The following is a 27,971-nucleotide window of genomic DNA, read 5'->3' as shown; positions in this document are numbered from 1 at the left end:
AAGTAAGGACTGAGGATATTAATCTAATCTTTGGCTCTAGCCATGTAAGAATTATCTACATACATATGTTGGTAATGAGTTACTTTCCAAAACTTAATACTAATACTGTTCTATGCAGTTCCTAAAAAGTTTTGAGGAAAAGAAACTTTCTCAATTACCTTGACACTCACTCCACAGACAACCTCCCTGCCCTCATACTCACAACCACACACTACCAAAATGACATAGTCACTTCCAGTGGAAGAATGAGATTGGCAAACATGTTCCTTGTATCACCATTCATGCTGAACACATCCTTATTCCTCTTTAATCTCCCACAAAGTTGGAATCAGTGCAGATTGCTGAACAAAAATAGGCAAAGAAGTCCAAACTTTCTCAGTACTTAAATGTTGTCTAAGCCTGTGAGTGAGTTGAGAATACATACGATTTTCATGGGCTGTGGTGTCCACCTGCAGGAAGAGAAGAGAAATTACTATGAGGAGCTGCTCACATCCAATCCTGTATGTACAAAGTCAAATGTCTACTATGGTGACATTAGAAAACGAAATGGGATGAACTGGTGTTTCAACACTGACCAAAACAAAAGGCTTACAAAGGAATCATAATTTTGAGGGTGAGAAATTGAGTGTGGCTTGGGCAAAAGCACAAGATAATATAAGAAAAAATTAGGGGCTGGTAATATGGCCTAGTGGAAGAGTGCTTGCCTCATATACATGAAGCTCTGGGTTCGATTCTTCAGCACCACATATATAGAAAATGGCCAGAAGCGGTGCTGTGGCTCAAGTAGTAGAGTGCTAGCCTTGAGCAAAAAGAAGCCAGGGACCGTGCTCAGGCCCTGAGTCCCAAGTCCTAGCACTACCCCCTCCCCCCAAAAAAATCATCTCACACAATACATTCACTAATGTGACTGAAGTAGTATAGAGCTTTCCTAGGAAATACCAAGTGTTCAGTTCAAATCCATCTATGTAAAAATAATTTTTTACTGGCATGAGAATAATGCTTTGAAAGAATAACATAAATTCAACCTTAGATGGTATTTTCAGGGAAAAAATAGATTAAGTGTCTAGACTCTCAAGTGTATATCATGTGGTGCATGCAAAATATATTTGAAATCATTATGAGTGACAAAAGTGCTTGCTACCCAGCGGTTGCTAACTGATGGTATCATATATCAGCACCGTCTAGGAATAGATATCAGAGGAGCTGAGAATATGGCTTAGCATTAGAGTGCTTGCCTAACATACATGAAGCCCTGGGTTAGATTCCTCAACACCACATAAAGTGGTACTGTGGCTCAAGCGGTAGTTAGCCTTGAGCAAAAAGAAGCTAGGAACAGTGCTCAAGTCCTGCATCCAAGCCCAAGAACTGGAGAAGGAAAAAGGAAGGAAGGAAGAAAAGAAGGAAGGAAAGGAGGGAGGGAAGGAGGGAGGGAGAAAAGGAAGGAGGAAGGAATGGAAAGGAAAGGAAGAAAGAAGGAAGGAAGGAAGGAAGGAAGGAAGGAAGAAGGAAGGAAGGAAGGAAGGAAGGAAGGAAGGAAGGAAGGAAGGGAGGGAGGGAGGGAGGGAGGGAGGGAGGGAGGGAGGGAGGGAGGGAGGGAGGGAGGGAGGGAGGGAAGGAAGGAAGGAAGGAAGGAAGGAAGGAAGGAAGGAGAAGGGAAGGGAGGGAGGGAGGGAGGGAGGGAGGGAGGGAGGGAGGGAGGGAGGGAGGGAAAGGAAAGGAAGGAAGGGAGGGAGGGGGAAGGGAGGGAGGGAGGGAGGGAGGGAGGGAGGGAGGGAGGGAGGGAGGGAGGGAGGGAGGGAGGAAAGAAGGAGCACAAGTATTATGAAATTTATTACTCCTGACATTCTTCCACAATGAAAAGGATAGACAACTTCCATGTTTAATACAGGAAATAAGCTTTCTTTAATGCATATGGGAAGGTTCTTGTCTGAAATTCATTGGAAGAAAACAAAGAAGTAAATCACATTTGTATCTCAGATGAAAAGGAACAGTTTTACCTCATCAGCAGCTTGGTCTTCCTCTTCTGAGTAATCACATGGCACTATCTCCATGATGACCTTCACAGAATCTAGTAAGAAACAGTGTGACTGTCAGTACCTGTGATTCTGAAGTGAAAAAAGTATTTTCTTTGATTCCGGGAAGGCCAAGGTATTTCATGTAGAATCCATTAATATTAAATTGATAATTATTAATAATTATGGGGCTGGGGATATAGCCTAGTGGCAAGAGTGCCTGCCCCGGATACACGAGGCCCTAGGTTCGATTCCCCAGCACCACATATACAGAAAACGGCCAGAAGCGGCGCTGTGGCTCAAGTGGCAGAGTGCTAGCCTTGAGCGGGAAGAAGCCAGGGACAGTGCTCGGGCCCTGAGTCCAAGGCCCAGGACTGGCCAAAAAAAAAATTATAATAATAATAATAATTATGTACTACACAATTAAAACAATTACTAATTGTTATATTAATATTTTAATCATAAATATTATTGAGTTAGAATCTATAATTTATTATTATTACCAATAAACACACAAACCCCAGTAGAACCTAGGAAGTTACAAACTTCAGAGCAATCATGTCCTGACTACTTTGGATGTCCCTCCTCCTGAAATCTGAGACAACACATTTTTTTTCACTTTCACTTTAAGTTAACAGTCTGGTTGTCAATCATGAGAGCACTTTGAAATAAATAAATACTGTGCCAACTAGGCTTAACTAGTATTTGTATAGTATTTCACTTAACAATAATAGAACTAGAATACTGTTTTACCTTCAGAAGATATGACATACTCATCAAGATAGTCCATTTATGGTCTATAGAACATGGCTTGACAAATATTAAAGAAAAAATATATAAATGTTATACAAAAATAAGAAGTATAAAACTCTGATGAAGCTGGGCACCAGTGGCTCATACCTATAATCTAGTGACTCCAGAAGCTGAGCTCTAAGGAATACAGTTCAAAGCCAGCTAGGGCAGAAAAGTCACCATGAGACTCTTATCTCCAACTAACCACTCAAAACCGGAAATGGTGCTATGACTTAAGTGGTAGAGCACTAGATTTGAGAAAAGAAGCTCAGGAACAGCACCCAATCCCAAGTTCAAGTGCAAGGACTAGCAAAAAAAAAAAAAACTTGAAGAAATGAAAGAGAAAAGTGAACTGTACAACTCATGAGTTGGGGGAGGGGGCGGTGAGAGGGAGTGAAGGAATGGAAGACACTATAGGAAAGGAAATGTACTCATTACTTGATCCCTGAAATTGTAATCTCCATGTACATCACCTTCACAATAAAAAGAACAATTTTTTAAAACCAACTATATAAATCATTATACATGAGTGCTGAACCTCACCAGAAGTATAGATCTGTGAGATGTGCATCTCTCTCTCTCTCACTCACACACACACACACACACACACACACAGACACAGAGAGAGAGAGAGAGAGAGAGAGAGAGAGAGAGAGAGAGAGAGAGACCACCAGGAGATGAAAAGGCTCCTCATGTCAGACTGACTGAATTATCATCATGAAAATTCACCAAAAGCCAATGTCCATCAAAGTGGCTTTCTTCACAGAAATAAAAGAGAAATTTGAAAACTGATATGGAAACATAAAAGATACGGAAGATCAAAAGTAATCTCAGGGCTTAGTGGTAGAGTGCTTGCCTAGCATGCATTAAGCCCTAGGTTTGATTCCTCAGTACTGCATACACAGAAAAAGCCTGAAGTGGTACTGTGGCTCAAGTGGTAGAGCACTAGCCTTGAGCAAAAGAAGCCAGGCAATCAAGAAACCACTGGAAAGGCCGATAAACTCCCCTCCCACCACACCTATTTCTGGATGTTAAGTTATACTTTTATCTCCCTCCAACACAAATTAATGTTTTTCTACTTTATTCTGCCTTCCCATTAAACCTGTCCTAAAGAGCTTAGCTCCCACCTCTGCCAAATTAGTCCAATCTGAACCACATTAGTCCAAAAGAACTATGCCCTCTATCTCCTCCCTACTACCACCCTGGCTAAGGAAAATCTTCCTAAAGCAGGAGGATGCACTTTGGAGACTATATTTCTCTAAAAGGAGAAGCTGGTGCTGATGGCTCACACTTGTAATCTTAGCTACTCCAGAGGCCTAGATATGAGGCTCACAGTTCAAAGTTAGCCCAGCCAGCAAAGTCTCTGAGACTCTTAGCTCCAATTAACCACCAAAAAGAACAAAAACAAACAAACAAAAAACAGAAGTGGAGCTGTGGCTATAGAGGTACAATGCTAGCCAAGAACAAAAAGACCAGGGACAGTATCTACACTCTGAATTCAAGCCCCCAGACTGGCTGAACACAGACAACTATAACCTTAATAGGTAGAAATAAACAGTAAAAATTAGAGCAGAAATGAATGAAATAGAGACTTTTTTAAAAAGAAAGGAAAAAATTATACCAAGAATTGATTAAACAAAAAGTTGTTTCTTTAAAAGAAATAAATAACATTGATAAACGTCTAGCAAGTTGGCTAAACCAAAAGAAGGAGAGAAGAGACATACAATTTGGGACCAAAAATAAATAAAAAGGATTACCACAATACTGAAGAAATCTAAAGAATCATGAAGGAATACTTTGCAAACCTATACTCAAACTCAAAAATCTAGGAGGGACAATGGGTATATTTTCAGATACATTTGATCCACCAAAATAGAATCAAGAGGACATCAACTTTAAGCAGAACTGTAACTGGTGTTAGAGTCAGGCTGGAGGCTGAGGAAACCTTCGTGCACTGATAAATACTTGTGTGACTTCCCATTTAAAATTTGTAACCCAAACACCTAAATGAGTGTATAAATAAATAAAACTTTTAAACAAAAAAAAAAGAAGCTCAGGGACAGTACCCAGGCCCTGAGTTCAAGCCCCAGGACTGGCAAAAAGAAAGTAAGTAATCCTAAAGCTGGGTGCTGGTAGCTCACACCTGTAAACTAGTTACTCAGGAGGCTGAAAGCTGAGGATCACTGTTCAAAGCTAGCCCAGGAAAGGAAATCCATGAAAGTATTAGCTCCAATTAACCACCAGAAAACCAGAAGTACAGCTGTAGATCTAAGTGGTAAAGCTCCAAGTTTAAGCCCCAGGACTGACAAAAAAAAAAAAAAAGGAAAAAGTAATCCTAAACCTAAAGAACAATTTGGGGGGTAGCAAAATACCATGTTTATGGCTAGAAGCATGGCTAAAGTGGTACAGCAAAATGACATACTGATTTCCAACTCCAGGAGCACAAAAATACTGGGTTTTAAATTATATTGTGGAAAAAATTATACTAAGTGAAGTGAGCCAGACCCAAAGAAACATGGACTCTATGGTCTCCCTTATTGGGAATAATTAGTACAGGTTAAGGCAAGTCATAGCAGAGCATCACAAGGCCCAATAGCTATACCCTTATGAACACCTAAGATGATGCTAAGTGAAATGAACTCCATGTTATGGAGACAATTGTTATTATTGTTATTATTGTTATTGTTGTTATGGAGACAGTTGTAACCACTTTCAACGTCCCATGTGTACCTGTAGCTTCTATTATTGATGATATTCTTGCATCACCTTCCTGTGGTTGTACCTACACTATCTCTGTAATCTTATCTGAGTATATTGGAAACCGTGTATACTGGTATTGGAACTAGGAAATTGAAAGGGAACACCAAAATTGAGAGACACAGGGAAAAAAAAGACAAACAACTACAAAAGCAATACTTGCAAAACTGTTTGGTGTAAGTGAACTGAACACCTCAGGGGGGAAAGGGTAAGGGGGAGGGGGGAGGGGGGTATGAGGTACAAGGTAACAAACAGTACAAGAAATGTATCCAATGCCTAACGTATGAAACTGTAACCTCTCTGTACATCAGTTTGATAATAAAATTTTGAAAAGAAATTATATTGTGGAGCTACTGAAAGAAAAGTAGCAATTTACCAGAATGAACACAGACACAAAGACCTATGGAAGAAAGTAGTAGACCTAGGAATTAAACCACATGGATACAGCCATTCCTTTTTGGAAAAGGAGAAAAATGCAGCATCTTCAACAAATGAAATAGGGAAAATTGTTTATATGTAGGAGACTGAAATCACAACCTTTATTTCTCACTTTGTATGAAAATGAACTCCAAATGGAATTTACAACCTCAAACATTAAAATCTCTGCAGTAAAATACAGAGAAAACCCTAGAACATGTAAAAGGGAAATATTTCCTGGATAAGATCCAATTGCCTCGAAAATATAAACAAGTATTGACAAGTAGCATCAAATTTAAAAGTTTATACACAACAGAGAAACAATTACCGTCTTGGGAAAATCTTCCACTTAGGTGATTATACAAATACTGATTTTATAAATTTAAATTTGAACATATTAAATATAGAAGATAATAGCCTAACACATTCTTTGCAATATAGGACTCTTTTGGAATCACTACTAATGAAGGGACACAATGAGTGCATCTCCCCAGTACCTTCGCTTGGCTCTTGTTCAGGGTCCCCACTGTTGGGTGGCCAGAGACGAATTCTTCTGCCATAATAGTCTGGATTACTTGATGACGATCTTGACCTCACAGGTGGGGGTTCCTCCCGGCAGCAACAACAATCTATCAAATGTTTATGATAGATTCAGGGGTTAACATCTTGCTGGCAGAGGTTCAGAGGCTACTAAGATGATTTATTTACATAAAAACATTGTTTTACCCCTAATAATTGCACATATGCTGTGGAACAATGTGATATTTGAGTACATATGTGCATTGTACATCAATAGCATATCCAACACCTTAAACATTTGTGCTCAATTGTGCTGAGGACAATAAGGATGGTTCTCAATAATATTCTGAACAGTGAAATTAACCAGGTGTTAAATCTCTCATAGTTGGGAGCTCAAAACAGAGACATCATAGAAGCTGAGTCTAGAACAATAGTTGCCTAGGAAGAATATAGAGGAAAGAATTGTGTTTTACTGCCCAATTGGTGACAACAGTTAATAAATACGTATAGATGTCTCAACAGGAGACAGATTATGAATGTTCTTGTAGTTCAGATGTTTTTTTTTTTTTTTGCCAGTCCTGGGCCTTGGACTCAGGGCCTGAGCACTGTCCCTGGATTCTTTTTGCTCAAGGCTAGCACTCTGCCACTTGAGTCACAGCGCCACGTCTGGCCATTTTCTGTATATGTGGTGCTGGGGAATCGAACCCAGGGCTTCATGTATACGAGGCAAGCGCTCTTGCCACTAGGCTATATCCCCATCCCAGTTCAGATGTTTTTGACAGTCTTCACCACTGGCAAAACTAAGCATGGAGATCAAGAAGATATTTTTCGGTTGGAAGTGCAGTGAAACCCAGAAAAGATGTACAGGCAATACTTTGGAAATTATCATTTGCAGAGCTAGAAAATGGAATCAAAGCAGCATGAACAATATTAATTTTACTAGGTTACTCTTTATTTATTGATTAAAAATGATTCAATAAAGGCAAGTCTGTAGAAGGCAGTTCTCAATAGTGCCTGAACATTTGTAATCATCAAGTATCTGTAAAAATCAGCTAGTGTTTGGAAAGAGCTGGGTCCAGTATGGTAGTTGACATCTTCTTTCCTAGCACCTCACAGCAGACCAAAGCAAAACAAGAGCAAGGGATATAATATGCCCTGAAGGAGAGTTTGGGGATTTGAAATGGCTGTGTCACAGAGTCAGAACACTGATGAATATTGCATCTGGGACAGGAATGTAGTTGCTTTCCTTGAACAGAAATTGCTTAACACTCAAATCCTCTAGATGATGCCTTTGAAACAAACCCAGAGTTCTGTCTTTCTGGGGAAAAAATCTACTGTAACAATATTTCCACAGGAAGTCTAATAGCCTGAAAGTCATCCTTGAGAGAAGAGAAGGGACAAGTCCTAAACAACCTCTTTCTCCTACATTTCTATTGCTGTCCCCAAATAAGATACTTTCTTCTAAGTACAGACCTGTGTTATGCATTGGGAAGTCCACAGCAGTAGCCCTCGACCATCATCCTCTCCTCACTATCAAATGCTTCTTCCCCCACCCACCCCCCTTTTTTTTTTTGCCAGTCATGGGGCTTGAATTCTGGGCCTGGGCACTGTCCCTGAGCTCTTCCACTCAAGGCTAGTGCTCTATCACTTTCAGCCACAGGGCCACTTCCAGTTTTCTGGTAGTTAATTGGAGATAAGCATCACAGGACTTTCTTGCCTGGGCTGGTTTTGAACAGTGATCCACAAATCTCAGCCTCCTGAGTAGCTAAGATTAGAGGTGTGAGCCACTGGTGCCTGGCTTCTCAAGTGTTTCTTAGAGAATCTTCCTGATGAACTGATGACCACCCCATACGATGACCACCCCACATGCCCAGTGGTCTGCTTGATGCCCAAGGTATTGCTGAACTCTGTTCATGCCTAAGCAACTGCCACGTCATGTGTACACCATAAATGAACTTTCCTTGTCTTGAAGAGGCCTAAAGGAGCAGTTAAGTGTACCTTATAGGTCATCTGTCACAATGGCTCAGTGCTTTAAGTGTTCAGTAGAGGAAATGGATATAAATCCATGTCAAATGTCAACTAATCTTGTAATGACCTGAGAGCAAGAATCCTATGAAGACACAGCTAAAGGTAACAAAGGAATTTTATTTTCAAAGGAGCTTTATTTATGACCCCAAACCCAGAACCAGAACAGCCTCTACCTCTAAATATTGGCCTGCAATTACCTTGTCCTGAGCTAATTACTCAGAGCCCCAAACCCAGAACCCTGAGCAGACTCAACTTCCAAACCTCCAAGAGAGTGAGCTTCTTTCTACTGCTCCTCACTGCAGGCCTCTCTTCCCCACAAGCACTGCTCAGCTCAGCTCAGCTCCTCCACTATGCTCCGCTGGAAGGCACCTCTTGCCTCTTCCCTCTCTCCTTTCTCACTCTACACACACCACCTCTCTCCCTCTCTCCACACACACACGCCACACACATGCATGCACGCGCGCACGCACACACACACACACACACCACACGCTGCCCCTATATAGAGGCTGCCAAGCCCTGACACCCCACCCCCACCCCCTTAAGCGACCAAGTCCACTTGGAAGTATCACCAAGACAGTGACACCAGCATGTGGCAGGAATTCCCACCCTTCAAGGTCTCACAATCTGAGAGGCCTGGACAAAGGCCTGGGAAAAATGTGTAGGGCCACACATGCTCTGAGAACACACCTTCCTCCTGCTGTCTTTCCACATAAAAATGCAGACTTGAAGCTATGGGAAAGAATGTGTCTCAGAGGAATAAGCAACCTTGCCAGTGACTGCACACAGGGCCCTCTCTGTGGACCAATGAGGCCCTTGTCTCTTTTATTACCAACTGTTAACTCCCCTTACCTGTTGGCAGTGTCACTTCTCAACCCCCTTCCAGTTCCCTCTCAATACAGGTATCCTGTCTCCAAGAACCTGTTGAATATCTCAACCCAAACCAGTTTTTCCATTTAAGAATAATTAGTACAGGTTTAGGCAAGCCATAGCAGAGGTTCACAAGGCCCAATAGCTATACCCTTAGGAACACATAAGATGATGCTAAGTGAAATGAACTCCATGTTATGGAAACAATTGATATATCACAGTTGTAACTACTTTCAACGTCCTAGGTGTATGTGTAGTTTCTATTATTGATGATGCTCTTGTATCACCTTCCTATGGTTGTACCTACACTATCTCTGTAATCTTATCTGAGTATATTGGAAACCGTGTTTACTGGTATTGGAAGTAGGAAATTGAAAGGGAATACCAAATTTGAGAGACACAGGGTAAAAAAAGAGAAATAACGACAAAAGCAATACTTGCAAAACTGTCTGGTGTAAGTGAACTGAACACTGGGGGGGGGAGGGAAAGGGGGGAGGGAGGGGGGCATGAGGGACAAGGTAACAAACAGTACAAGAAATGTATCCAATGCCCAACGTATGATACTGTAACCTCTCTGTACATCAGTTTGACAATAAAAATTTGAGAAAAAAAAAAAAAGAATTGTAAAAATTAACTGCCATGAATTTGGATATGGAAAATTTTTTACTTTCTGGTCACCCAAGAGTTTGAACTCAGAGCCTGGGGTTTGTTAGACATATATTCTACCATTTGAGTCATATCATTAGCCACTTTTCTGTTGCTTATTTTTTTGTGAGAGAAGGTATCTCTTATAAATGAGCTGGCCTGGACTGTGATCCTCCTATTGTGCTTGTTTTTGTTACTGAGATTACAAGCATGCACCTCTGTACCCAAACGTTTCAAGATATCCTTTAATCTGTAGCTGGCCTTGAGACCCAATCTCCCAAGACTACTTTACAAGTGGTTAATATTATAGACATGACTCACTCAATTCCACTGAATTGGGATTATGACACTGGCATTCAGAAGAGTGTGACCAGTGATTCTCTTTTCATGGACCAGCAGCTCAGGATTCTCTTGATCTTATGAAAGCAGTATGGGTGTGCTCCCTTCTGTCTATTCTCCAAAACAGTGTGTTCAATATTGACTTTTAGAAATGTACATTTCTCTAAGCTTAGGACATTTCTTTAGGGTAGCTACTTTCAAAGAAGAAACAAAAATAAACATGGGGTAATATTAAAGTATGAAACACATCTTAAAATCAGTAGTGAAACTGGTTTGGGGAATAATGGCACCACGTAAGGACAATGTGTTAGGTAAATTGAACTGGTCCATTCAGAGAATCAGCATTGAGGAAATCAGTCAGTATTTGCATACCTCTGCAGCAGCAGTTCAAGTTTCCCATCTCAGGACAGGGTATGTATCACTCTGAGCTCCTCCCAACTGCCTCAGCTCTGAACCCCTCAGCTGAATGACAGTTAGACTGGAAGGCAGGATGTGCATCACCACATCACCGAGGTGACAGGTTATCATAGAATGCTCACAGCGAGCACCTGCCACCCAACAGTTGGCCACTAGACGCTACATATTTTGTTTCAAAATTGAATCCCAGGGCTGGGGATATGGCCTAGTGGCAAGAGTGCTTGCCTCGTATACATGAAGCCCTGGGTTCAATTCCCCAGCACCACATATACAGAAAATGGCCAGAAGTGGCACTGTGGCTCAAGTGGCAGAGTGGTAGCCTTGAGCGAAAAGAAGCCAGGGACAGTGCTCAGACCTTGAGTCCAAGGCCCAGGACTGACCAAAAAAAAAAAAAATCGAATCCCAAACCCACAGATTACTATTGTATGAATATAAGATGCTGGTAAAACAAAAAGGCAAAACATCATCTACCCACCAATATACTTTTTTATGTCCAATTGTGCCATTAAGAGTACCTGTTGTGCTACGGCAGTACTGAGGGGCAAGATCATTGCACTCAGCACCCACATTAAAAGAATGGAAGCAGAGCAGGTGAATACCCTCACGATGAAACTAAAACAACTGGAGAAACAAGAAATGACAGAATCTAAAACGACTAGGAGGGGAGAGATCACGAAGATTAAAGAAGAGATAAATCTGATTGAAAATAGAAAGACCATTCAACAAATAAATAAGACTAAAAGCTGGTTCTTTGAGAAAATAAACAAAATTGACAGACCCCTTGCAAGACTCACAAAAAAAAGAAGAGAAGAGATTCATATTCGTAAAATCAGGGACTCCACAGGAAAAATTATAACAAGTACACACGATATTCAAACAATCATAAGGAGCTATTTCCAAAACCTCTACTCAGCAAAAAACAATAATTTTACAGAAATGGATCAATTCTTAGAGAAGTACAAACTGCCCAAACTGAACCAAGAAGAAATAAATCAACTAAATAAACCAATAACTTACAGTGAGATACAGGAGGTAATCAAGAACCTCCCTACTAAGAAAAGCCCAGGCCCAGATGGATTCACCAACGAATTCTACAAAACCTTTAGTGAGGAGCTAATTCCAATACTCCTCAAACTCTTCCGTGAAATAGAAATGGAGGGAGAAATCCCAAACTCATTCTACGAAGCTAATATCATACTCATCCCCAAACCAGGCAAAGATCCAACAAAAAAAGAGAACTACAGACCAATATCACTAATGAACACAGATGCAAAGCTCCTTAATAAAATATTAGCTAATAGGATCCAGAATCTGATTAAGAATATCATACATCATGACCAAGTAGGCTTCATCCCTCAGTCACAAGGATGGTTCAACATCCGTAAATCAATCAACGTAATTCACCACATAAACAGAACTAAAATCAAGAATCACATTGTTATCTCAGTCGATGCCCAAAAAGCCTTTGACAAAATACAACATCCATACCTATTAAAAGCTTTGGAGAGAACAGGAATAGATGGAACATTCCTCAAAACAATAAAAGCCATATACAACAGACCAACTGCTAATATCATATTAAATGGAGAGAAACTTAAATCATTCCCCCTAAACTCAGGAACAAGACAAGGATGCCCACTCTCCCCACTTCTTTTCAACATAGTGCTGGAATCCCTAGCCATAGCAATAAGGCAAGAGGAGGACATCAAAGGGATCCACATCGGCAAGGAAGAAATCAAGTTATCCCTATTCGCAGACGACATGATCTTATATCTGATGGACCCAAAAAACTCAGTACCCAAACTCCTACACCTAATAAACCAATTTGGAAAAGTAGCAGGATACAAAATCAACCCACAAAAGTCAGCAGTTTTTCTGTATACCAGCAATAGACAAACAGAAAAGGAAATTATGGAAACAATTCCATTTACAGTAGCCAAAAAAAGAATAAAGTACCTAGGGATCAACTTAACCAAGGACGTGACAGACCTATTTAATGAAAACTACAAAAATCTAATAAGGGAAATCAAAGAAGACACAAGGAGATGGAAAGACTTCCCATGCTCATGGGTAGGCAGAATCAATATAGTGAAAATGGCCATATTGCCCAAATTGTTATACAAATTCAATACAATACCTATCAAAATCCCAGCCACATTCTTCACTGAAATAGAGAAACCAATCCATAAATTCATATGGAACAGCAAAAAACCTAGAATAGCCAAAGCAATTCTAGGCAAAAAAAAGCAGTGCAGGAGGTATCACAATACCTGACTTCAAGCTCTACTACAAGGCCATCATAACAAAAACAGCATGGTATTGGTATAAAAACAGACCGGAAGACCAATGGATTAGAACTGAAGACCCAGAAATAAAACCGCACTCTTACAGCCAACTGATATTCGACAAAGGAGCTAAAGACATACAATGGAATAAACATAGCCTCTTCAACTACTGGTGCTGGGAGAACTGGGCAGCCATATGCAGAAAACTCAAAGTAGACCCAAGCCTATCACCATGCACCAAGATCAACTCAAAATGGATCAAGGACCTCAACATCAGACCTGAATCCTTGAAACTACTGAAGGACAGAGTAGGAAAGACACTAGAACTTATAGGCACAGGAAGGAACTTCCTGAATAGAGTCCCAGGGGCACAACAAATAGGGGAAAGACTCAACAAATGGGACTACTACAAATTAAAAAGTTTCTGCACAGCTAAGGACATAGCCACCAAAATAGAAAGACAGCCAACAATATGGGAAAGGATATTTACCAGCACAGCAACAGACAAAGGCCTGTTATCTGTCATCTACAGAGAACTCAAAAAACTAAGCCCCTCCAAGCCCAATAAACCTATTAGGAAATTGGCAAAATAGCTAAAGAGAGACTTCACAAGAGAAGATATAAAAATGGCAAAGAAACATATGAGGAAATGCTCAACATCCCTGCTAGTAAAGGAAATGCAAATAAAAACAACCCTGGGATACCACCTCACCCCAGTTAGAATGGCCTATACTCTGAACTCAGGAAACAACAAATGCTGGAGGGGCTGTGGGGAAAGAGGAACCCTTCTCCATTGTTGGTGGGAGTGCAAATTAGTACAACCACTTTGGAGAACAGTATGGAGGTTTCTCAAAAAGCTCAATATAGACCTACCCTATGACCCAGCCATACCACTCCTAGGCATCTATCCTAAACAGCAAAATCCAAGATATCAAAAAGGCATTTGTACTTCCATGTTTATCGCGGCACAATTCACAATAGCTAAAATATGGAAACAACCCAGATGCCCCTCCACAGACGAATGGATCCAAAAAATATGGTACTTATACACAATGGAATACTACATAGCGATTAGGAATGGTGAAATACTGTTATTCGCAGGGAAATGGTCAGAACTCGAACAAATAATGTTGAGTGAGACAAGCCTAGAACACAGAAAACAAAGGGGCATGATCTCCCTGATATATGACTGTTAACAAAGGGAGATGGAGAGACAGTAGAGACCAAGTCTGTGAATACTGTATATGTTCTTGATACATTGTATATTGCATATATGTCAACCTGACCTAGACAAGGGATAGAAAAACAGGTCGTAAGATATCATAAGAAATGTACACACTGCCCTACTATGTAACTGCACCCTCTTTGCACAACACCTTGTAAAAAAATTTATGTCCAATTAATAAAAAAAAAAGAAATTTGAAAAAAAAGAGTACCTGTTGTATTTTATAAATTAAATCAGTGATATGCAATTATTATGTTTATGAAAATGTTACGTGGACAGAAAATTACCTGCCCCTCTATTTTTTACTTCATCTTGAAATTTTCAGGGTAAAAGAAGAATTAAGATAATATGTTTAGAAGAGAGGTCACATTAGTGATTTGGAACACCAATTATAACCATTTCTGCTGTACCTGTGTTTTCCAGACACAGTGACAGAATGCACATAAATGCTGCCATTCATCACAACTAAAGTCATTCTTTTCATGTAATTTCCTATCACTATCATTGGAACAGTAGATATGTCAGAATCTTTCCTTAAGCAAGCAATGGACACACGTGCCTAGCTGGTCTTGAAGCCAAAATACCTGACTGGTGGATGTATGTTCATCTTTGTCAGTTCATGCAAAATGATGCCAACATACTTTCCAAGCATATTCATCTGTACAACAGATGAACAGATGAACCTGTGAATGAGGAAGTAAAAGGGAAGCTATCTGGCCTCCTTCTCTCTACAGGACCAGGAAACATCACCTCAGATATCAGCATGTTTCATACAGGGACTAGCTGATGTTTAGAATGTAAAATTGTAACAAGTTCTCCGATTGAATGACCTTAGCCCTGAAAATACATAGGAGAACCAAAAATACTGTAGTCATGTTCTTAGGACTTTTTCTGAACTTCCTATTCTGTTTCTCTGTTACTTTTGTTTATTCTGAAGCCAATGAACTGCTGTTTAATAACACAAACTTTGTTGTTTGCTGAACTACCTGATAAATGGTATCCCTCAGGGTTCTCCATGTTCTATAGCTTGCATGTTTATTTATTCACATCATGTTTAGGTAAAGTGACACTGAGGTGTCACTGTAATACAGACATCTTAGTAAGTGTTATTAAACAACTTTATAGTCATTAAAGTGAAGAATTTACATCACATAGACTACACAAAAATGTACTCCAAAAATATAATAAATCAAATTGTAAAAATGTCAGAATGGGTATAAATAGAAGAAAACACGGACTAATTCCCATAAAAATAATTTGGATGTAGACAAAGACTTTTGCTTGTTTTTCCAATTCCTGATACAAGAAAAGACAACAAATAAAGTTCAATCATAAGTTATGATCTAGGAGGAAATATCTGTTTAACATTTTTCCTATGTGCTAACTTCTGTAATGACTTACAATCGTAATTAAGAAATAACAAAAACAAAACAATAAATGATAATTTTAAAAAGTTAAATGTAAAAAAACATTACTGAAGTCTTCCTCAAGGCTTTGATACACAGTTCTCAAAATATGGTGACCCGAAATTGTCTGTGAGTCTTGCTAGAATGCAGATGCTGACCTGGAAGATCAGGATTGCCACTGTTGCTGCCTTAAAGATCACAATCAGAGAAGCAAAATTTAAAGCAAAATTTAGAACCAATTACTCTTGTTAAGAGAAAAGATTGTTTATTTACAGAAAGGATAAGAGTGCATATCTGAAAGAACGGGTAAATGATAACTTCTATATAAAAAGAGAAAATTGGAAGGGAGGTCATTTGCTGCTGAAAATGTAAAGACTCCATTAAAAAGACGTTCAGTATTCTAGAATGAGAGAGTGTGTCCTCATGCAAGAGCCCACCTGAACCCATCCCTCAGAAAGATAGTAAACCCTGCAAACCCTGGCCTGACATTGTGATATCTGGTGCTGGCTACTGGCTTGCATGGGAAAGAGCACAGTGATGGGCAGGCAGCTCCATCTTAACCCATCTGCTTGCCATTAGTACAATTTACCTGAGAACGTTACCCTCAAATATCTACATAGCTCAAATCTATGCTCTAACTCATAAGGAAAAACAAACACCTCCCATTCCATCATTGCAGCGGAATATCCAATATCTTGGCATTTGCTTACTCTTGACGTCATTCACAAAGACGCCCACCCAGGTCAGGAACATTCACACCTAGCCCTGCCATCATCCTCATATACCCTGATCTTTATAGCCTGGTGTGTGACATGGAACACTTTGGCCAAATTTGTTATTGAAAAAAAAAAACTAAAGCACATATAGCTTGAATAAGTAAATGATGAATGAATTAAGTTGCCAGTTTTACTGAGAATCTGGTGGCTAGAATCCTCTGGGTAATGGATAATTGTGGAGACCTTCAATTTAGTGTTGAGAAAAGAGAAAATGATCAAAGGAAATAATATCCAATATGATCTGTTAATATTTTTGGCTGCATTACTGTTCCCAGTGGTGTTCCACAATCATTCAAATGCCATGGGATCTGTTCTAGCCAACACACACATTCAAGATCATTTGGGAATTTGAAACTTTTATATGGGAAATAGATAAATGCTTCAGACATCTCTGACCCAGAGTGGAAGGCTTCCCTTCATCTTTTTTCCACTAAGTTCCACCCAAATGATGCCCTATAATTAGGTAGAGAACTCCAGGAAGAGATCCATAATGCAAGCATCTTCCCAATAATATCGTTTGTAAACAAAAGCTAGAGCCCAATCTTTGAATAATTGATCAATAAGGTAAAGAATAGACCTGTCAGGGAGGTCCTGAGATTTCATAAGGATTCATCAGAAAGACCATGTAGTTTTATTTCTGGCTTCAGAGGAGACAGGAAAGGGCAATTTAAAAGATGCAGTAGTGGGGCTGGGCATGTGGCCTAGTGGTAAAGTGCTCCCCTCGTATACATGAAGCCCTGGGTTCGATTCCTCATCACCATATATGTAGAAAAATCTGGAAGTGGTGCTGTGGCTTAAGTGGTAGAGTGCTAGCTTTGAGCAAAAAGAAGCCAGGGACAGTGCTCAGGCCCTGAGCTCAAGCCCCAGGACTGGGGAGGCGGGGGGAGAAGAAGATGCAGTAGTATTGTCTCCCATGAGAATAAAAGAGGGGCAACAGAGGGGTAATAGAGGAAGGGAAGGAAGAAAAAAAATGAGTTGGATAGCTTGGGAATAAGAGGGAGAAATAGTGCATAAGTATTGCTATTTAGTGCAGAAGGAAACAAAAACAGCAAATTTTTCTCTCATGATTAAGTATTAATAGAAAGCCTCCATTTTATAATTAAAATTATCTTTTTGTCATATTAATGTTTTGTTAAGCTTTATTATTCATACAGATATGTTTTACTGTCAAGATTACATGTAAATGAGCCAGGATGTGTATTTGTTTCTTGAATCCTGAAGAAGGTATTATTTGTCCGTTTTCTGTATTTTATTTGCCACATTTAAACTCTTCTGTAATAATTATCATCATTATTTATTGGCAATATGTGTTCATAGATACCTGAGCAAGCTATAAAATGTAACTAATGTAACTAAAATGTAACTAATGATTCATAAAACTCAGATTTTCCATGTTTGGACTTTGTAGTGAAAACACAAAATTAGGTTCCTCCTCTTTACCTCCCTCCTACTCCTGATGGCTGAATTTCATGCTGAGTGCCAGGCCTGAGGTGTTCTCCAAGCTGGAAAGCTGCTCCATCCCTTGGCATTCAGGGACACTTGCAGCAGCTCACCTCCAACTTGGAAGCCTTGAGAGAGGACTTGAAGCTGAGGACACTTGTGTTCTGCTTCTTGGCTGAGGTCTTCTCTGCTGGTGCTTTCTATCCCTGGCAGGAAGGAGGGGAAGACAGGCTGAGCTCTGGGTGAGGTTGGTCTTCTCTTCTTCCACACATCCAGCCCATAGGTCAAAAATCAGTATTTTTGGTCATATTTCTATTCTCTGAGACAGTTTTGGGTCTAGTGAAATCAATGTAATGACCATGTTTGGATATAACTATTCTTTCACTATATTCTCTTCTTCCTCTCCCTCTCTTTCCTCCTTAATCTGGCTAGCTGAAAGTTCAATGGTTCCCTAGTTCTCAGGCAATATATGATTAATAGCTACTCTACCTCACTGGCTGATTCTCCTTGACACTAGCCACCATAGCCTGTGTTTGAAATTTGAGACCCTGGGATGGTAGAGGTATAATCCCAGATTGTAGAGGCTAAGTACTTCTAAGACCTTAGCAAGGAAGCTAAATCCAAAAGACAACAAGTTCCGGGGTCCATGAGTGAATTTCCTTGACGGTGTCTCCCATTATGCCAGAAACTCACCTCCATCTCTTCACCAGAGAAGGATCATCCTCATCTCTCCAAAAGCCGGACTAGTCTCCCACAACCCTCAAAAGAGATTGAGAAATTAGCGCCAGAAACTGACATAGTCCTTGCAAACCATCCTAAACATTCCAGGGCCTAGTGCCGGATACTGGCCCTAAACGCAAATGCCCCCTGGAGGTCATGATAGGAAGTGCAACCAGGGTCTCTGGCACCCTCTATATCCTTGACCAGTTTACCATGTCAAGTCTTTTCAACAGGTATATTTGTTGGTTACACGGGAAGTGGGAGGTGGCAGAAGATCTGAATTTAAGAAAAGCTGAAGCTAGAGCCCACCGAATTAACAGAAGGGGTAGAAGTAAAGCAGATAAAGACTTGGAAAATCCCATTGAAGAGGAAGCTGAGGCAAGCATGGAGGGAGGCAATGGTTCAAGCCAGGGTTAGCCACAGAGGTTCACAGCAGAGGGAGCACACTCTTCCCAGGGTGGTGACTCATAGGATGAAGATAAGGTGGAGCTATGACCCCAACTCAAGGGATCGGGAGGGACACAACTGTCCCCAAGTACAAGCCCCAGCATAGATCCAAGCTGCACTTACACCCCATCCCAGGGACCCCCTCCGTTGTACCCCATCCACACCTTATTCACTTGTACCCCTTCTCTTCCATCACTCGTTTGGTGTCCTCTCCCCCCACAGACACCCTCACTCTTACTACCTCCCTACTCCCCCTCCCCCGCAACCTGCCCCCATCGTAAAGTCTTGCAGTCTACACTGTCCCCTGCCCCTTCTTTCTTCAAACTATTCCAGCCCCCTCTGGCCTCTCTCTGAGGTGCCAGACTTTGAAGTCAGGCCCCACCACGTGAACCCCATTTTAGAATCGAACCCTGAGCCAATCAGATTTGTACCTGTGTTCTAATCTTGCTTGCACAGCTGATTGTTGTAACCTTGTTCTTTGCCTTTATAAGCCCTGTGTAATCACAGCTCGGGGCTTCCTCCTAACCTCCGCTGTGTCTGTGGGTAGGACGAGGCCCGAGTTGGCAGCTCGTTAAATAAAACTTTGCCTTGCTTTTACATTTCGGAGTGTCTGAATCTCGGTGGTCTTCTTGGGGGTGGTCTTGCGACTTAGCACAACATTTGGGGGCTCGTCCGGGATAGCCCCAGAGACCCCGAGATCCCAGACTCCGAAGGCAAGAAAACAGCCCTGTTCATTTGTCTTGTCCTGTAATGTGCCTGTTTGTTTGTCTTGCTTTTGCTTATTTCTTGAAGGGGTTGTCGAAGCAGATGTACTTACTTGACAATCCTGGTGAGACCGGGGGATGTCCCAGACTCCTCACCCTTAAAGGGGGATCTCTGGAGCCCCGCTTTCAACTTGAATTCACTCTTTCTGCATCCTTGCAGGGGGATGTGTGGGCCAACTTGGGAAATCTCCAGTTTTTCTTGTTCTTGATCTTGCCTATGTTTTTTTCCTTCTGTATTAATTGTTTTGGTTTCTTTTCTTTTGTAGCCTTTTGGACTAAACATCTGATCAGAGCTATGGGTAACGTTCTATCTTGGGGTCCTCCATTAGCCCCCTAGATTTGACTCTAGTTCACTGGAAGGAGATCAAGGAGATAGCTCAGAACCGAGGTGTGGCCCTTAAGAAGGAAAAGTGGATTACCCTGTGCAAGTCAGAATGGCCCACCCTTGAGAGAGTTAATTGGCCACCTGAGGGAAGCTTTGACATCATTAAGATCAGTACCTTACAAAGCCTAATCGAAGCCCCTCGTTCAGGCTATATAGACCAGATTCCTTATATAGACACCTGGAAAGAACTATTTGACAGGGACACTCCAGCTTGGGTTCGGCCTTTCTTACCAACTCCCTCCTCTACTCCTTCCCTTACCCCAATATTCACTCAAAAAACACGGGGTGCCAAGAGAGAACCTAAGAGGGGAGAAAAGAAATCATATCCACCTGTCCTCCAGGGAGGAAGCACAGAGGAGGAAATGCTTCCCCCTCCATACGCCCCACCCCAGTTAACTCTCCAAGAGGAGGACTCTGAGGAAGATGTTTCAGCTGTGCCCTCCGCCCCGGAGGGCCCCGCTCAATCAACTCGCCGGCGCCAAAGAATTACATCTCTTCACAAATCTACTACCCTTCCCCTACGCCCTATAAGTCCTGTGGATGCGGACGGTCGACAACAATTCCAATACTGGCCATTTGCTACTAGTGATCTTTACAATTGGCGTGCCCAAAATGCCCCCTTTTCTGAGAAACCTCGGGACTTAATTCGCTTGTTTGAAACTATACTTTTCACTCACCAGCCCACTTGGGATGATTGTAGCCAGCTTTTACAGGTACTTTTCACCAATGAGGAGAGAGGTCGTATTCAAGAAGCCACCCGGAGACTTATCCCTGGCCCCAACGGAGCACCCATCACGGATCCTGCCTTGATTGATACCTATTTTCCCCAGACCCGACCAGTATGGGACTACAATACGGCTGAAGGTAGGGAGCGACTCCTTGTCTATCGCCAGGCTCTGCTGGCAGGTCTCAAGGCGGCGGCTCGCCGACCTACAAATATGGCCAAAGTTTATGATATCAGACAGGGAGAAAGTGAAAGTCCGGCAGCATACCTTGAGCGTCTTATGGAAGCCTTTAGTCAATACACCCCATATGATCTTGAGACCCAGGGATCTGCTCAGATGATTATGTTTGCCTACGTAAATCAAGCCACACCAGATATAAAGCGGAAATTGCAGGCTCTAGACAGGCTTGGGGAAAAATCTATTAGGGATCTAGTAGCAGTGGCGGAAAAGGTTTATAATAAGAGAGAAACAGGAGAACGAAGACAGGAAAGGAGTCTGGCTAGGATTTTGGAACAACAACAGAAGGAACTCAGGGAAATCCTGACCTCTATGCAGGCAGGAAACTTTAGACAGTCCTCCTCTCCAAGTAAGGAGCAAAAGCCCAAACCCCAACCAAGGATGGGGAAGAATCAATGTGCTTATTGCAAGAAGGAGGGGCATTGGATCAGAAACTGCCCAGAGCTAGCCCAGAAAAAGGAGGAAAAACATAAAGTAGGATCAAGAGTGTTGTCAACCTTAGAGATGGCTGAGGACAGTGACTGAGGGAGTCGGGGTTCAGATCCCCTCCCTGAGCCCAGGATAACATTAAAAGTGGAGGGGAATCCAGTCATGTTCATGGTAGATACGGGAGCAGAAAATTCAGTATTACTAGCTCCGAGAGGGCCGATGTCCACTAAAACAACATGGGTCCAAGGTGCAACGGGCACTAAACCCTATAAATGGACTACTCAAAGAACAGTGGACTTGGGAGCGGGCCAGGTAACCCACTCGTTTTTAGTCATCCCTGACTGCCCCTATCCATTGCTTGGACGTGATCTCTTAACGAAAATGAAAGCTCAGATACAGTTCACAGACAGTGGGATTTCTGTGACGAACTCGAGAAAAGCCTGTTAGTATACTAATAACTAGCAAGTTAGAAGAAGAGTATAGGCTATACCAGCATCTCAAGCCCGAGTCTCCAGAAAATGAGTGGCTACGGGCGTTTCCCCAAGCATGGGCAGAAACTGGGGGAATGGGACTGGCAAAACATCGTCCTCCAATTTTTGTGGAACTTAAAGCCGGAGCTGACCCAGTAAGAGTTTGCCAGTACCCTATGTCACTAGAAGCAAAGAAAGAGATCACTCCTCACATCAGAAAATTGTTAGATTTAGGAGTTCTGAAGCCCACCCAGTCAGCCTGGAATACTCCATTGTTGCCTATAAAAAAGTCTAATTCCAATGATTATAGACCAGTGCGAGACTTGAGAGAAGTTAACAAGAGAGTAATGGACATTCATCCAACAGTCCCAAACCCATATACCCTGCTGAGCTCCCTGTCACCGAGCCATGTGTGGTATACTGTGTTGGATCTAAAGGATGCTTTCTTTAGCCTGCCCTTAGCCTCACAGAGCCAAAGCTACTTTGCATTTACTTGGCACGATCCTGAAATCGGGATAAGCGGTCAATTGACCTGGACCAGGCTGCCTCAAGGATTTAAGAATTTGCCTACAATCTTTGATGAGGCGTTACATGAAGACCTAAGTGAGTACCGCTCCCAAAATACTGAAATAAGTCTATTGCAATATGTAGATGATTTGTTAATAGCTACTCCAGACAAGGATAGTTGTTTAAAGGGAACAGCTAGGCTCTTAAAGACTCTTGGCAATTTGGGCTATAGGGCCTCCGCTAAAAAGGCACAAATTTGTAAACCTGAAGTCACCTATCTGAGCTTCATATTAAAAGAGGGCAAGCGTTGGCTGTCAGATGCACGTAAAGAGACTGTGCTAAAAATTCCTGTGCCTAAGTCAGCGAGACAAGTCAGAGAATTCCTGGGAACGGCGGGTTTTTGCCGGCTGTGGATACCTGGGTTCGCTGAGATGGCCAAGCCTTTATATGAAGCCACCAAAAACCTCCCAGAATTTCATTGGACTGAGCAGATGCAAAAAGCCTTTGAGGCAATCAAGAAAAGCCTTCTAGAAGCCCCAGCCTTAGGCCTACCTGATGTGAATAAACCATTCACATTGTTTGTGGCCGAAAAGAAAGGAATAGCAAAAGGGGTGCTCACCCAGCCAATTGGGCCCTGGAGACGACCGGTCGCCTATTTGTCAAAGAAATTGGATCCTGTCGCCGCTGGGTGGCCTCCGTGCTTAAGAATAATAGCTGCAGTAGCCCTCTTGGTAAAGGATGCAGATAAGTTGACTCTGGGACAGAATCTGACTGTAGCCACTCCACATGCTCTAGAGGGGGTGCTAAAACAACCACCTGACCGATGGATGAGCAATGCCCGCATGGTCCATTACCAAACGTTGTTACTTAACCCGGCACGTATCAGCTTCTGTGTACCAACAGCATTAAACCCAGCAACTCTGCTGCCGGATCCGGATCTGGAAGCGCCCCTGCATGATTGTGACCAGATCCTGGCCCAAGCACATAGCCTCCGGCCAGACTTGCTGGATTTGCCACTATCACATGCCGAGCACACCTGGTTCACCGATGGCAGCAGCTTCATTCGAGATGGAAAAAGGTATGCGGGTGCGGCGGTTACTACGGACACTGAGATATTGTGGGCAGAGGCACTCCCTCAGGGGACTTCTGCACAAAGAGCAGAACTAGTGGCACTAATAAAAGCTTTACAGATGGGAAAAGGAATGAGACTAAATATCTATACGGACAGCCGGTACGCTTTTGCCACTGTACACATCCATGGAGCCATTTACCAAGAAAAGGGGCTACTGACAGCTGAAGGAAAGGCCATTAAAAACAGACAGGAGGGGCTGGGGATATGGCCTAGTGGCAAGAGTGCCTGCCTCGGATACACGAGGCCCTAGGTTCGATTCCCCAGCACCACATATACAGAAAACGGCCAGAAGCGGCGCTGTGGCTCAAGCGGCAGAGTGCTAGCCTTGAGCGGGAAGAAGCCAGGGACAGTGCTCAGGCCCTGAGTCCAAGGCCCAGGACTGGCAAAAAAAAAAAAAAAAAAAAAAAAAAAAAACAGACAGGAGATTTTAAGCCTCATCCGGGCCCTATGGGAACCAGCAAAGATTGCCATTATGCATTGCCCGAGTCATCAAAAGGGAGTTGATTCGGTGACTAGAGGGAATAATCTGGCTGACCAGGCAGCTAAGGAAGCAGCCCTCCATCCCAGAGCAGAAGTATTGACTCTAGTAGACCCAGGACCACGAGCTTTGCCTCCTGTACCCCAGTATTCCCAGAAAGACTTGGAGTGGATAAAAAAAATTCCCATGACCCACAAAACCCTGGACAGAGAAGGAAACGATGACTGGTGGAAAACTGGTGAAGGGAAACTTATCTTGCCACAAAGGCTAGGTAAGGGGATCCTTAAAAGAATCCACCGAGCTTCTCACATGGGAACCCGAAGAATGCAGGACTTGCTCCGACATTCCAAAGTAAAAATTAGACAAGGAGATCAACTTATTGAAGATATTGTTAAAAACTGCAAGGCCTGTCAGCTTACCAATGCCCCCAATCAACAAGTTACTAAAGGAGCTCGCCTCCGTGGGGATAGGCCAGGCGTGTATTGGGAAGTAGATTTCACAAAAATCAAACCTGGAAAATTTGGATACAAATATTTGCTAGTTTTTGTAGACACCTTTTCAGGATGGGTGGAAGCCTGTCCAACAAAGCATGAAACTGCGAATATAGTGGCTAAGAAGATCCTGGAAGAAATCCTACCCAGGTATGGCTTCCCATCCACCATTGGGTCAGACAACGGACCGGCTTTCGTTTCAAAAGTAAGTCAGGGAATAGCCGCTGCACTGGGGACGGATTGGAAATTGCATTGTGCTTGTAGACCCCAGAGTTCAGGACAGGTAGAGAGAATGAATCGGACTCTAAAAGAGACCTTAACTAAATTGGCCTTAGAGACTGGCGCAGACTGGGTGTCACTCCTTCCTTTTGCTCTACTTAGGGTAAGAAATTCTCCCTATCAGCTTGGCTTTACTCCTTTTGAAATAATGTACGGGTACCCTCCGCCCATTATCCCTAGCCTTCAGACTGAATTGCTCACTGATTTGGATGATATTGAATTTTTGTGTAAACTTGATTATTTGCAGCTCGTGCACAAGAAAATGTGGCCCCAACTCAAGGCATTATATGATTCTGCTTCTGTCCCTATCCCCCATTTATTCAGGCCAGGAGATTGGGTGTTCGTCCGGAGGCATAACTCCAAATCCTTAGAACCACGATGGAAGGGACCCTACGTGGTGCTACTGACTACTCCCACGGCCCTTAAGGTAGATGGCGTCACCACTTGGGTCCATTGCTCCCACGCCAGGCCAGCTGACCCCTTTGCCCTGGATGACAACTACCGTGGTGGGCTCCCAAGGTACCAAAAAGAAAAAGGGGGAAATGAGGTGCCAGACTTTGAAGTCAGGCCCCACCACGTGAACCCCATTTTAGAATCGAACCCTGAGCCAATCAGATTTGTACCTGTGTTCTAATCTTGCTTGCACAGCTGATTGTTGTAACCTTGTTCTTTGCCTTTATAAGCCCTGTGTAATCACAGCTCGGGGCTTCCTCCTAACCTCCGCTGTGTCTGTGGGTAGGACGAGGCCCGAGTTGGCAGCTCGTTAAATAAAACTTTGCCTTGCTTTTACATTTCGGAGTGTCTGAATCTCGGTGGTCTTCTTGGGGGTGGTCTTGCGACTTAGCACAACACTCTCCATTCCCTGCCATGGCACCCCCTTCCCCTCGGATACCTTGGCAGCCCCCCCCCCTTTCCCACACATCACACTCCTGCTCCTGTTCCCGGCCCCTCGCCGTCCCGCTGGCGTGACCACAGACCCCCTCCGTTCCCCAACACAGACTTCTCTCCTCGGCTGCTTCCAGGCTTCCGCTTCCAATGCCCGCCGCACTGGATCTCCCGAGATTTCGGAAGAGCAGGCCCGGGAAGCGCGGGCTGGGGGTTTGCTGAGTCATGCTGGGGTTCTCCGCGCCAGGCCACTGCGGCAGCCCGAGGAGAAGGGAAAGCTGACTTACCCCGAGGGGACCCCGGCCTCCTTGCTGCCACCACGCGTCCCGGGGCCCCTTGCGCGTCAGAGTGGGAGATGGACAAGTAGGGTCGAAGCGTGCAGGCCTGGCGACCGCGTGCGGGGCGGGAGGCGGAGGCACGGGCTCCGGGAGGATGGCGGCGGGTGGGAGAGGGGAATCGTCCCCGAGGCCTCCTAGCATAGGATGTGCCCCCACTGGCCGGCTGTGAGTGCCTGGGAAGTGGGGTGGCCGTCATGGCGACCCGGCCCCCTCCGCGTGCTGGTCCCTTCTAGAATCCAAGATGGAGGGGGCCTTAGGGCGGGAGATTGAAACCACGTGGGACAGTGGTCGGTGCACCTCAGGGAAGGGCCACTGACCAGCCCCAGACTGTCACTCAAGTTTGTCCTCAGGCCCAGCTGAGGGATCGGGCTGGGATTGGGAGCGCAGAACTTGGTAGTAGACGCCTGTAAGGCCGAGCAATGAAGAGGCTTTTTGAGGAGGATGACAACTTCAAGGGCAGTCAGATACAGAGGTTGCCTCAGAAACCAAAATAACCAGAAAGCAAAACAAAATAAAAATGGTAATAAGGGCAGGATCAAGTGTGCAGTGTTTGGCTTGTTTTCTAGGCAATTTTTACAAGATATGCAATGAGATCTGACTCTAAAGAGAAATAAAAGATTAATGGTTCCTGAGCAAAATCCTGTTTGTTCTAGGGCTGGGTTAAAAAGAGAGAGCCCGAGGTTGGAGAGCCATTGGCATTAGAGGCTGTTGGGCCTGTTATCATCCTGATAATTCTCTGAAGCCCAGAGTCTGGAACTTTTTGTAATTAAGAGAGATAGCTTTTATGCCCATCACTCCTTATCTTGTCATCTTCACAGTAGAATTGGGGAGGAGATCTTTTATTTATTTATTTATTTGCCATCGAGTTCCTTGTTGAGAGTTGAGATAGTGATGATAGTAATAGTGATAGAAAGAGAGAGAAGAGAAAAGAAAGAAAAGAGATTAAGTCACTGTTTCTCTGCTGTCTCTTGAACAAAACTTCCCCAACAGCCATACATTTAATTGCTTTTAGTGTCTATGTTTTCTCTTTTGAGAATGAATGGAGGTGTGATTCAATCATTTGAATCTATATAAAGCTATGGTTATGTGAACTGAGCTAAGCAGGCAGGTATCAGGGGTTCAGGCTGAGCCATGCATCATAGAAAGTCATCTTACCTCATTAAGGACAGGAACCGACAGTCCATAATTGTGCAGCCACTTCATCAACCTGGTATGCACATGGCAAGCTTACTCCTTCCCACATAACCTTGGTTACCACTACTCCCCAGTGGGGCAGGATACAGTAAATGCTGTAGCTTAGACATCCCTGTGGTGTGGTACAAGATATTCTGTAGAATGGCCATGGAGATGGAGTTCTTATGAGAGATGAAGCATGTGAGCTGGGAGCAGTGGCTCACTGCAGGCAGGATGGCAGTGAGTTGAGGATCTGTGCTTTCACACATATCTATGCCCAGGTACTGGGGGGTGGCAGAAGTTCTCTCTAGCAAAGCTTGGAGTCCCTGGGTTTACTTTGGCCATGTTGACAGAGCTTAGATGCAAGTCTTTTAGCTGACTGATGAGGCTCAGGGAAAGATGGACAAAATCTGATTCCAGAAGCAGGCAGTGATTAACAGGGTCTCCAAGGGATTTTTTAGGCACCTAAGGAAAAGAAAAAAAGAGTTAAGTGTTGGAGAATGTTGGTGTGGGTGGCAGTGATTGGGGAATACCTATGCCTCAAGTGGGTGAAAGTGCAAAGTACTTAGGATGATCCGTCTCC

General features: G+C 43.0%; 1 protein-coding gene and 1 long non-coding RNA gene across 2 annotated transcripts in view; one reads left to right on the top strand and one right to left on the bottom strand.

Annotated features, from left to right (window-relative positions):
* LOC125349433 (G-rich sequence factor 1-like) overlaps window positions 1-27,971 on the top strand; it is a 111,075-nt gene that overhangs the window by 67,319 nt on the left and 15,785 nt on the right.
* LOC125349448 lies at window positions 299-26,109 on the bottom strand. Its single transcript, XR_007210513.1, has 6 exons — window positions 25,970-26,109; window positions 18,622-18,687; window positions 18,042-18,134; window positions 6,476-6,607; window positions 1,998-2,068; window positions 299-449 (listed from the first exon to the last, which is right to left on the bottom strand). It is a non-coding gene; the product is annotated as an uncharacterized LOC125349448 (long non-coding RNA).

The sequence above is a fragment of the Perognathus longimembris genome, chromosome 3 (genome assembly GCF_023159225.1).
Source record: "Perognathus longimembris pacificus isolate PPM17 chromosome 3, ASM2315922v1, whole genome shotgun sequence".
In the NCBI taxonomy this organism is placed as follows: Eukaryota; Metazoa; Chordata; class Mammalia; order Rodentia; family Heteromyidae; genus Perognathus; species Perognathus longimembris.
The sequence above is the reverse complement of the archived record's forward strand: the minus strand, read 5'-3'. Positions and strand labels throughout refer to the sequence as shown.